The sequence below is a fragment of the Vulpes vulpes genome, chromosome 3, assembly GCF_048418805.1.
Source record: "Vulpes vulpes isolate BD-2025 chromosome 3, VulVul3, whole genome shotgun sequence".
NCBI lineage: Eukaryota > Metazoa > Chordata > Mammalia > Carnivora > Canidae > Vulpes > Vulpes vulpes.
The window spans coordinates 116980480-116992645 of NC_132782.1; positions in this window are offsets into that span (position 1 = coordinate 116980480).

Genomic DNA, 12166 nt, shown 5'->3' on the forward strand with positions numbered 1-12166 from the left:
AATATTTTGCTCCACATTAGAATTCCTACATTAGAATGTGCTAGAAATGCAAATATTTTGACAACCAAGCAACAACTTCTGAAATACTTTTGCATCCCCCAAATAATAAAAACAGCAAACACTTGCATAGTGTTATTTTCCAGGACACTTGAGAAATAAGTACCATTATCATCCCTACTTTACAGATGAGGAGACAGAGGCAGGGGGCTATTCGATGACTTGCCTAAGTCTCCTTGGTCAGATCTTGTGGACCAATTTCCAGCTCAGAAAATATGGTCTCCACAGTCACCTGTCCTGTCTCTTCCACTCCTCCTTGGCCTTGTCTGAAAGCTTTGCACATCTGTGTTTTCATCTGCTCATTGGGCAGAAACACTATTGTGATCTCATCCCTCTGAATTCTCCACCGTGTTTATCTTGTCTGTAGTGGAAGTTCAAATAATTGTGGATTAGGTGAATCAGCTGAGGAAAAATATAGAAGCCAAAAGAATAAAAGAATGTCTGGGGGTCCCTGGATGGCTCAGTGGTTGGTCTCCCTTCGGCTCAGGGCGTGATCCCGGAGTCCTGGGATCGAGTCCCACATCGGGCTCCCTGCATGGAGCCTGCTTCTCCCTCTGCCTGTGTCTCTGTCTCTCTGTCTCTCTGTCTCTCATGAATAAATAAACTCTTTAAAAACAATAAAAAAAAGAATATCTGTAAAAGTTATAATGATGTGGGAAACATTTCATGATGACACTATTAAGTATAAAATTGATATAAAACTGAATATACATTATGATATTAACTATATAAAAATATAAATATAGTACTATTAATATTCTGGAAGAAAATACAAGAAAAGGTTGGCAGTAGTTGTCACTGAATGGTGTGGTTAAGAGTAATTTTTAATTTTCTTATTTATACTTTTTATATCTTCCTATTTATGTATATCTGGCTTAGGCTAACTTCATAAACAGAAAAACGAAAGTTTTCAAGTATATCATACACTCAAAGGAAAGCAAGGAGAGCATGACTGGAAGTTTGCTCTAGTGATTTGTGGTCTCCCCAGGGGATTGAGTGGAATTTGGGTTGTGGTGTGGATTTCACAGCTTCGGTGTATGTGTGTTTGTGTCATCTGTGTTGCAATCTGATGGTATTCATGTCAGGACATAGTTTAAATGATTACTTATGAATGAGGAAGTGAAATATCTCTCTCTTTAATATAGTTTAAATGGCCTATAGGCTTTGGAAGAAACAGGTCCTAGAAAAGACTGGAGTGTCAGAGCTGGAAAAAGGCCACAGAGATCCTAAAATCTAATTTCCTTCTTTTATACATCAATATCTAAAGCCTACTTTGTTCAGGGAATGGATCTGGGTTAACTAGATTGGAAAGAGGAGGTTGAAATCATAAATGGAATTCTCACTTCTTGCTCTGTGTGGGTCAAACCTGCAGCCTGGTCCTGCTGTCCTGGCAGAGGGCCCCTCAGGCATGCCTCCAGCGGTGGGCTGCTGCCCTGGTCCAGCCCTGCTCCGAGCACCTGTAGCTGTCCCCAGTCGTCTCTGTTGCTGGGGGCACTGTGTCTCTGTGGCTGTGCGTGAGAGGTCTTGTAATGAGTAATTTGGAGAAGTGCACAGAGCAGTGGGACTGGGCTCTCTGAAAACCCAGGCCCACCGGCCCAGTTGGCTAAGCTAAAGGGTCTGCTCAGTTGGCCTTTCTGATTAAATGTTCTCTACTCTTTTTAGGCCCATGTACACCAGCAGTCTGCTGTTTGTGACCAAAATGACCATTTGGAGACATCAAACAACCAGTCCTCAACCAGCAACTGACCAGTAATTTGTCCTATTGGTCAAATTACTTTTGCATGTTTAGATCTTGCCTCAGAAGGTAATATTTTGTGGTCTAGCAGATGGCTTCAGGAAAATCACGTCTACTTTACACACGGAAGTAGACGTTTTACAAAATATTTTAATTATATTTTCTTATAAAAATAATATGAGAATTTCATTAGAAATTAGAAAATGTAGGGGTGCCTGGGTGGCTCAGCCGGTTGAGTGTCTGCCTTTGGCTCAGGTCATGATCCCAGGGTTTTGAGATTGAGCCCCGCATCAGGCTCTCTGCTCAGCAGTGAGTCTACTTCTTCCTCTCATTCTCCCTCTGCTCTGTCTCTCAACTAAATAAATAAAATCTTAAAAAAAAATTAAAGACTAGAAAATACAGAAAAAAGAAAGAAAATAAATCCCTCATAATCCTTACCTTTAGTAATATCCCTTATTAACATAATTGTTTTTCCTTGCAATTAGTGGTTTCTTCTAATCTTCTCCCTCTATACAGATATATAGCATACGGTATGTATTTTTTATTCCTGCTTTTCCCCATAAAATTATATGATAAGCTTTCCCATGTCACTCAATATCCTTTGAAAACTACGCTAAGGACTGCATAAAATTCCATTCTGACAATGAACCATCATTATGTAACTGTTCTCCTGGTATCAGACATTTAAGCTGTTTCTATGTTTCAAAAATAAAAATGTCATGAAAAAAAAAAGACAATCAGCCCTAGATATCTCCTGATCAAAGCACACATCAGCACCTATGAAGAAAGCCTGTCAAAAAATTGAACTTGAATCTGATAAGGTCTCTAGATCTAACCTCCAATTTATTAGAAATGAGTGACAGAGGAACACATGAGTGACATTATGACACCAGAAAAATCTGGGTTCCAGGAAACTACAGGACAAATTAACAGATTTTTCAGGAGGGAAACTGCCTGGGGGAAGAGATAAGGGAAGGAGAATCTATGATGCCAAGAGGCTTAGAGACATAGCAACCAAATGCAGTATATGAATGATATTTGGGTTCATAGTCAAATTCTACAAAAATATTTATGAGACAAAATTGAAACGCTTACTTCGATATTTGATAATAATAAGGAATTATTAATCTTTCAGGAGTGATAAGAGTATTCCTGGTTATATTTTAAAAACAAATCCTTGGGGCACCTGGGTGGCTCAGTGGTTGAGCATCTGCCTTTGGCTCAGGTCATGATCCTGGGGTTCTGGGATCGAGTCCCGCATCAGGCTTCCCAGAAGCCTGTTTCTCCCTCTGCCTGTGTCTCTGCCTCTCTCTCTCTGTGTCTCTCATGAATAAATAAATAATATCTTAAGAAAGAAAGAAAGAAAGAAAGAAAGAAAGAAAGAAAGAAAGAAAGAAAGAAGAAAAGAAAGAAAGAAAAGAAAAGGGGCAAAGGAAAAGGAAGCCAGCATCTCTGATGGCCAAGGGCTGAGCTGAGCTTTGGAGGAAAAGAATCCTACACTTGAATAAGAAGGACCTCATTTTAGTCCCACCTTTCATACACTGGCTCTGTATCCCTGGACTGTTTACCTAATCTCTCTGAGCCCTAGAGCCCTCATTTATAAAATTGATATTATAATGTCTGCCAAAAAGTTGCTGTAAGGAGGAAACATGATCTTATCTGGGAAAGTGCTTGGAAAACTAAGTAACATTGGGTATTTTATCTCAAGAGATAAGTAGGACCTGAGGTCCTGGAGAATGTACCCCTTTCCTTCCTCAGGAAGTTAGGAATCCCCAGTTTTTTTTTCTTTCTTTTTTTAAAAGATTTTTTATTGGGATCCCTGGGTGGCGCAGCGGTTTGGCGCCTGCCTTTGGCCCAGGGCGCGATCCTGGAGACCCGGAATCGAATCCCACGTCGGGCTCCTGGTGCACGGAGCCTGCTTCTCCCTCTGCCTATGTCTCTGCCTCTCTCTCTCTCTCTCTCTCTCTGTGTGACCATCATAAATAATAAATAAAAAAAAAGATTTTTTATTTACTTATTCATGAGAGACACACCGAGAGAGACAGAGGGAGAGGCAGGCTCCCTGTGGGAAGCCTGATGTAGGACTCGATCCCAGGACCCTAGGATCACGACCTGAGCCCAAGACAGAAGTTCAACCACCCGGCCATCCAGGTTGTCCTGGATCCCCAGTTTTTCATTGACAGCTAAGAGTGAGCTTTTCACAGAAAAACACTGGTACACCATTTTAATTCCCTTTTAAAAAATTATTATGTTTTTGCATTGTTTTCTTTTTGGTTTTGGGGGGAGGGATGGTTGAATTTTTTTGCTTCGTTTTTGTTTTGTGTTGTGTGTGTATGCTGTGTGTGTGTGTTTTGAATTGTTTTCTTAATGGTTGTCCTGGGGATTACTGTTAGCATTTTAGAACAATCTGGCTTAGATTACACCAACTTAATTTTTTAAATATTTGTGATGTTTGACTTTTCTCAAGCATTATGATGTGAACAGTGAATTGAATGTACTATATATATTAAAATATTATTCTGAAAATTTTCAAAAATCTGCAAAAGCAGGGATTAGAGAAAACCAGTTCCTATCTGATTTTCTGGCATCTGTCATTTTACCTTAAAAATTGTCAACTCATAAATGATTTGGGTCCTACTCGCATGGAATGAGCCTACAGCATATTCCAGAGAGTGCATAGTGTTTTTAAAAAGATATTTTAAAATTTATTTATTTACTTATTTAGAGAGCAAGTGTGGGGAAAGGCAGAGGGAGAGGGAGAGAATCTCAAACAGACTCTGTGCTGAGCATTGATGTCCATGCCAGGCTAGATCCTACAACCCCAAGATCATGACCTGAGCTGAAATCAAGAGTTGGATACTCAACCGACTGAGCCACCCCAATGCCCCATGTATGTGAAGTCTTTTTCAATCTCTGTAGCTCATCCATGCTGGGTCTTTACAAGACATTAAATATTTATAGATAAATTCATGCACTCTCAGTGGGCACCAAGGTGGCTCAATTGGCTAAGTGTCTGACTCTTGATTTCGGCTCAGGTCATGATCTCAGGGTCCTGAAATGGAGCCCTGCATTGAAATTCTCTCTCTCTCTTTCCCTCTGCCCCTCCCCCCACTTGTGTGTGTGCTCTCTCTAAAATAATGAAAGAAAGAAAGAAAGAAAGAAAGGAAGGAAGGAAGGAAGGAAGAAAGTCTTCAAGAAATAAAGAGACTTCACATACAGATCAATCACTTGTGAATTATGGAGCTTATAAAGATCTTGAATCAAATGAAATGGCAAACCAGGAAACAAACAAATGAAATAATTGGGGAAATTAACTTAATTTTGATAGTACACCAGAATTTTGCTCCTATACTGCTCCCATACTCCCCCTCCTTAATGCTGTTATTTTCACAAATGACATTTTTACACACTTTTTGCCCATTGACATAGATTTATAATTATTACTTTATGCAGTTTTCTTTTAAATCAAGTAGGAAAAAATACTGTCTTTTGTATCTACCTATATATTTACCTTTACACACCATTTCTTCATGTGGATTCAGGTTACAATGTATATTTTCTTTTTTTTTTTTTTAAGATTTTGTTTATTTGAGAGAGAGTGTGTGCACACACATGCACGAGAGTGAGAGGGAGCACGCATGAGTGCACGAGCGGAGTAAAGGAGCTGAGGGGAAGGAAGAAGCGGACTCTGCTGAGCAAGAAGCCCAAGATAGGTGCTAGATCCCAGGACCGCAGGGTCATGACCTGAGCAGAAGGCAGAAAACTTAATTGACTGAGCCACCCAGGTGCCCCATTATGTAGCATATTTTCATTTCAGCCCAAAAACTCCCTTGGTATTTCTTGTAGGTCACATCTGCTCGGTGGAAAACTTTCAGTTCTTGTTTATCTGGAAAAGTCTTAATTTCACCCTCATTTTTGAAAGCTGCATATAGAACTTTTGCTGGATATAGAATTCTTGGTAGATAGGTTTTTTTTCCCCCTTCAGCACTCTGTGTATGTATGTCATCTCACTGTCCTCTAGCCTCCATGGTTTCTGATGAAAATTCAGCTGGCAACATTATTGAGGGGTCCTGGTACTGTTTGAGTCATTTCTCTCCTGCTGCTTTCCAAAGTCTTTTTCTCTTTTGAAAGTTTGATTATGATGAGTCTAGGTTTGGAAGTCTCTGAGTTTTCCTACTTAGAGTCCATTGAGCTTCTTGAATGTGTAGTTTAATGTTTTTCATCAGATTTGGAATGTGTCAAACTATTTCTTCAAATTTCTTTCTGCTGCTTTGTCTTTCCTTTTTTTAAAAAAGTTATTTATTTATTTGACAGAAAGAGAGCATGAGCAGGGAGAGTGGCAGGCAGAGAGAGAGGCAGACTCCCCAGTGAACAGGGAGCCTGATGTGAGGCTTGATCCCAAGACTCTGGGATCATGACCTCAGTGAAGTCAGATACTTAACTGACTGAGCCTCCCAGAGTCCATCCTCTCCTTCTTGGACTCCTATTAGGCATATGTTGGTATGGCTTGTTGCTGTCCTGTTGGTCTCTGAGGCTTCCTTGGTTTTTCTACATTCTTTCTGTTATTCAGACAGGAAAATCTCAATGCTTTTATCTTCAAATTCACTGATTCTTTTTTTCTGGCTGTTCAGGCCTACTTTTGAGTTTCTCTGATGAAATTCTCCTTTCAGTTATTGTGCTTTCCTTTTTTTTTTTTTTTTTTTTTTAAAGATTTTGTTTATTTACTCATGAGAGACACAGAGAGAGAAGCAGAGACACAGGCAGAGGGAGAAGCAGGCTCCCTGTGGGGAGCCCAATGCAGGACTCGATCCCAGGACCCTAGGATCATGACCTAAGCCAAAGGCAGATGCGCAACCACTGAGCTACCCAGGCATCCCTAGTTATCCTCAGAATTTCTATTTGGATCCGTCTTTATAATTTCTGTATCTTTGTTGACATTCTCTGTTTTGTGAGATATTATTCTCATATTTTCCTTCAGTTCTTTTTTTAAAGAATTTATTTTTATGTAATCTCCACACTGAATGTGGGGCTCAAACTGACAACCCCAAGATCAAGAGTCACATGTACCACCAACTGAGGCAGCCAGGCACCCCTTCCTTTAGTTCTTTAGACCTGGTTTCCTGTAGTCTTTGAACACACTTTAAAAAAACTCGATTTAATGTCTTTGCCTAGTAACTCCAATGTCCGTGTTTCCTTGGGTATGATTTCTCTTGATTGCTTTTTATCCCCTCATGTAAGGCCTAACTTTCTTACATCTTTATACACCTTGTAATTTGTTTTTGTTAGAACTAGGTTTTCAAAAGAATATAATGCATCAACTCTGGAAATCTGATTTCTACTCCCTCTCCAGGGTTTGTTGTTATGGCTGCTATAGTAAAATATTCCAAACATAGCATAGGCCTTGGGCCAAATTCTCTTCAAGACTAAAGCTGTTCTTTGGGAGAGTATAGATAGAGCTTCTTGCATGTGAGCATGGAGCTCATTTGAGGAAAACCAATGTGGATTAAGTGTCCACAGTGTTTTCTGATAATGATGCCTCTGAAGCTCCCCCAATATCGCAGGCAGAGGGAGGGTTATGTCCTCAGCCCTTCCCCTTTCTCCCCAGAATGACTAGAGTGTGTTGAACCTGCCGATGTCACACTCAGTGATCCTGATTCAGCCTTGCTCATGCAATGCCAGCCTATGACAATCTCCTCTGGAGATTTGACAGGTTGTATGGTGAGCAAATTTCCAGTCTCTTCTCCCAAGAAGGTCATGATCAGGCAAAATAAGAATAATATCAAAGCCTGCTGCCAGCTAAAGCAATCAGTGCCCAGATGTCCCTGGCCCAGGAGACGCCCAAAGGGTGGGCAGGAAGCAAACACAAGGATCACAAAAGATCTAGCCAAAGGAAGTCAGTGAGGGAATTGGGAGTCAAGAAGAGCCTTTCCCAGAGGCCCAGGCGGTGGGCACATCACCCTGGAAGGGCCCTTCCCCTTTTCCTGGTACATGTGGGGTTAGCAGCAGGGCCAAATACGAATCTGAGTAGGGATCTGTCATAGGCACCCCTGCCCAGTGCCAGACTAAACAATTCTTCTCAGGAGACGAAGAAGGAAGATGCTAAGGCCCTGGGGAACCCTGAAAGCCTGCCCGACTGGCATGAAGTGTCCATTTGTGTAACAAGCACCTGTTAGATGCCTACTAGAGTGTGATCTGACAAGACTTTGAAAATAGCCAGATCAGGGTTCAAAGCTAGGCTCTGCCACTTACCACCTGCTGTGGCCATAGCCAAGTTTTAAGAGTCTCTAAATCTTAGTTTCTACATCTATAAAAGGAGCATATTAGCACCCACTCATGGGCTATTGTAGGATGGAATGAGATTGCAATTTTATAGAGTGCCTCACTCACACCAGGCAATTAGTCAGTGAAAGCTAGTCATCTTGTTGGCAGTGTTGGAAAAGGAAGAGAAATAAACCACACTGCACTGCTCGAAATGCTATGGCTTTCTCTGCCTTGACTTTCTGAAAGCCTGCATGGCCTGCAGCCTTGGTCAGGTCACCTGTTACAGGCTCTCCCAGCACCTGTATCTGCCTACCTCTATTTCAGTTTCATGGTTAGATACTTATTTGTGTAACTGACTAATGCCTGTCTCCCTCACTGACTCTTTTGCTCCCTATTTTGTGCTCAGTGTCTAGCAATATATGGGGAAATGAATGAGTAAATGAGGATGAGGCTGTAGCCTTCACAGACCTCATTAGATGCACATACTTGAAGGGGCTAATTAGCAAGGTAGCTGGGAGCAGGTGTCCAGGGCATCAGAGCAGTGCTGGGACCTGGGGGCAGGAGCGGCTGAAGTCCATCATGGGGGTGTCACCCAGCTCTCCTCCAGGGGTTGTTTGAACAATTCCCTTGACCAACTCTCCTCTACCCATCTGTAACCTCTCCCACCCCACTGCCACCCTGTCCCAGAGCCACCTCAGTGTGGACTCTGCACAGGGCCATGGGGGTCAACTTGTGGGTCTTCCTGTGGTCTCACACCAGAGATGGGGCCACAGCAGCCACAGCCCTGCAGGCCTCAGAGTGAGCCTCTCTGTGGGTCAGTCACTTTGCCATGGAGCTTTCCCGAGTGGTGTGCTCCGTCTTTCCTCAGCAGTCCCAGCAGCCAGGCCAGCAGAACCTGGTCATCTCCCCTTCCCAGAAAGTGAAGTGGGAAACCAGGGGGCGAATGTGCTGCTAAGGCAGGTGGGGACTTCGCTGGAATAGGGGAATGTAGGCCCCTTCCCCATGCTGACCTGGGCACCGCCCCTGCCTTAATCACTCTAGCACCTTGTTCAAGGGGTCGTCAGATGCCCACCCCGACCCCAGGCACCCCGCACCAGCTCCTTCCTCGCCGTGGCCCGCAGTCTGTACAAGGTTAACCTCAAGCCTCTTCCTGGTCGCTGGTCACCTCTGATTCACTTTCCTGTCTCTGGCCGGATAATGGTTTGAGGTTTGGCTGGGCCATTCTGCTCACTTACTCAAAGACAAAGTTCCTGACCCTGCCTGCTGACTGGCACCTACTGCCTCCAGGGCCACCTTCCCCAGGGTCTCCTACCTGCCTCCTGCCTCCAATCAGAAATCCCTGAGCTACAAGGTATCAGAATCCTCTCCCAGTTGGGGAGCACCCAGCTCTGCCACCTTCGGCTGAGAGGGGTCTGGGGGTGGTGGCCTCCTGGCTCCCCAGGGCCTGCCCAGAGGGGAGCTGTGTTTAGCCTGAGCCCCGTGGGACTATTTGGCAAGGGCAGCACCAGAACACGCTTTACTTGGGTGCAGCCCTTAGGAGTCCACACCGTCCTTTCCAATGTGTCCTCTCAGACCAGGTAGGCCCGGCTTGTATCCGAAACCAGTTCTAAGGATGAGGAGAAAGCTGAAGGTCAGGGATTTACACGCTCGCCCAAGTCCATACTGCTGGGCAGTAAGGGATCCAAGCAAACTACCTACCTTTTCCTGCTCTGAATCCCAAGTAACTGTTGTTCCATAGATACCCTTCTCAAGCAGCCACTTGTAGCCTGGGAAACCCAGGAAAGCCCTGCTGAGATTTTCTGGCCTTTTTTTCTGGATGCCTTCTGGGCCTTCTGGAAAGGCAGTGATGGGCAAGTGTGTTTTTTCTTGTTTGGTTTGTTTTTTGGTTTTGGGGTGGTTTTCTTTCTTTCTTTCTTTCTTTCTTTCTTTCTTTCTTTCTTTCTTTCTCTTTCTTTTTTTTTTGTCAATCCTTGCCTTGAAGTATCCATTCCATTCACAGCCCAGTGATTAGTTGGGGTGCTAACCTAACCTCGTCTCCATCAGAAGCTAGGGAGAACCTTCTGGCGAACGTCCCGCTGCTTGGCTAATGAATTAGTATAGTTGATTGATATACATTCCATTGGTTGATACAAGCAAGGCCCTAGAAAAGGACACCTGTGAACTCTGGTTGCAATTTGTGTTATTATGCCCTCATTCAAACGTTCAGCATTAACCTTTTGACATGCATTTATTAAACATTTACACTGTATGCGGGATACTCTTGGGCACTGGTATGCAAGGAGGGTTGCAAAACAGTTCCTGCTACTGTTCATGGCCCAGTGGGACAGACAGACACATTTCCAGGTTCTCAGTCTGTGGGAGCACAGGGGAGGAGGGAACTAAGCCTAGGTGGGTCTCAGGGACTGGCGTTGGGCTGGGAAGGCTTCTCGGAGGAGGTGACTTTTGCATTGGGACTTGAAGGAAAAAATACAAGTAAGTTTCTTCAAAAATCCTTTCTGAGGAGTTTTTAATAAATTACGGGAAATGCTTGAAGGAAATGATGAGGGATAGGGTGGTTGTGGGGGTTAAGGGGACAAAGAGGGATGACAGAGGCACCTGGGCACTTGGTCCCTGACCAAGTTTCTTTGAGGCCAGTCCTGGCCCCATAACCTTGGTCTCCTAAGTACAAGGACCCAACCTTTTGAGTCAGCAGTGTCCAATAAGCTTTCATCGATGGCGCCAAGGTTCTGTTTCCATACTCTCCAGCACAGTAGCCATGTGTGTGGCTAGTGAGCCTTTGAAATGTCGCTAGCATGACCGAAGAACTGGATGTTTACTTTTATTTCATTTTAAGCCGTTTGAACTTAAATGGTCACCATGTCAGACATGCACCTCTGTGTGCTTCTCACCCTGGATCACATTTGAATCACTTAAGATGTCTTCCAAAATTTCTGGTGCCCCGTGCCCGAGCCTTACCCCTGAGATTCTGCTTTTGTGGATCTAGGGTGGCATTTGAGTATCAGTATTTTTGGAAACAACTCAAGTGATGCTCACGGGAGCCAGGGTTGAGGACCTCTGATCTGAAGCTGTGTTCCCCACACTCACAGGTGGGGAGGCCCTGGTTTCACAGGGCTACTTAGGGGGAGTGTTTGGGTTTTCCTCAACACCCCTCTACCCCTCAAGCTACAATGCCCAGTGGGAAGATTTAGGCCCTGAGGCCCTTCCCAAAGCCTGCTGGCTCTCCCCCTGCCTGCCTTACCCACTTCCTAGCCGAAGCAGCACTTATCCACCTGAGCCCTGCTAGGACACAGCCACCTGCCTCCGGACAGCAGGGGATAGCAGGGGTCAGTGGTCAAAAAGCCTGGTCCTTGCAGGCCTAGGGTCCTTGGACAGAGCCCAACCAGCCATTTTCCCAGGCTGGGCGAGGCTGGGCTGGAGCAAGGGCCACTGGCCAGGCCTGAGGTTTGGCTGGTTCCTGTCTACTTTCCCCTGAAACAGATCTGCTGTTGAATGTGTTTGGGACAGCAATGATGCAGGTTTTGGTAACGAGACTGACACTTGGAGAGAACCCTCCTTCCCCATGTACCCCGGAAAAAGCTTCCTGAGCTGGGGCTCGCCCAGCAGCTGCTGCCCGCCCACCCCCACTTTTGCCACCCACACCCCAAAAGCACTTTTGCCATGACTCACACGTGGCAGCTTGTGCACTTCTTTTATTATTAAATATAAAAGCAGCTTCCTATTTTTTAAATAGATATTTCAATGACTTTATATAAAATAATTCATCACTTCCAAGTATAAAAACAAAATCTCACAGTGTGTGAGCCAATGTTCCCTCTCAGCTTTCTCAACGAAGGGATTCCTGTGCAGGTAGCCAGGGGAGCCACCCAGAGGGCTGGGGCCCCTCCTACGCCTGTGTCACCAAGTGCCCACAAAGAACTTCTGCAGTGGGTTGGATTTGCTTTCTTGACTTTTAAAATACTATATGTTTGGGGTGGGGGAGGAATGCCTTTTTTCTGTGTTTTTTTTTTCCCTTTCCCTTTTAAATACATATTTTCTAGCATCAAATATAGAGTCTGAGACTAGAAGGAGCCCCACAGGGCAAGTTCCCGGCTGCCTCCCCTTCAGCTGAGAGCA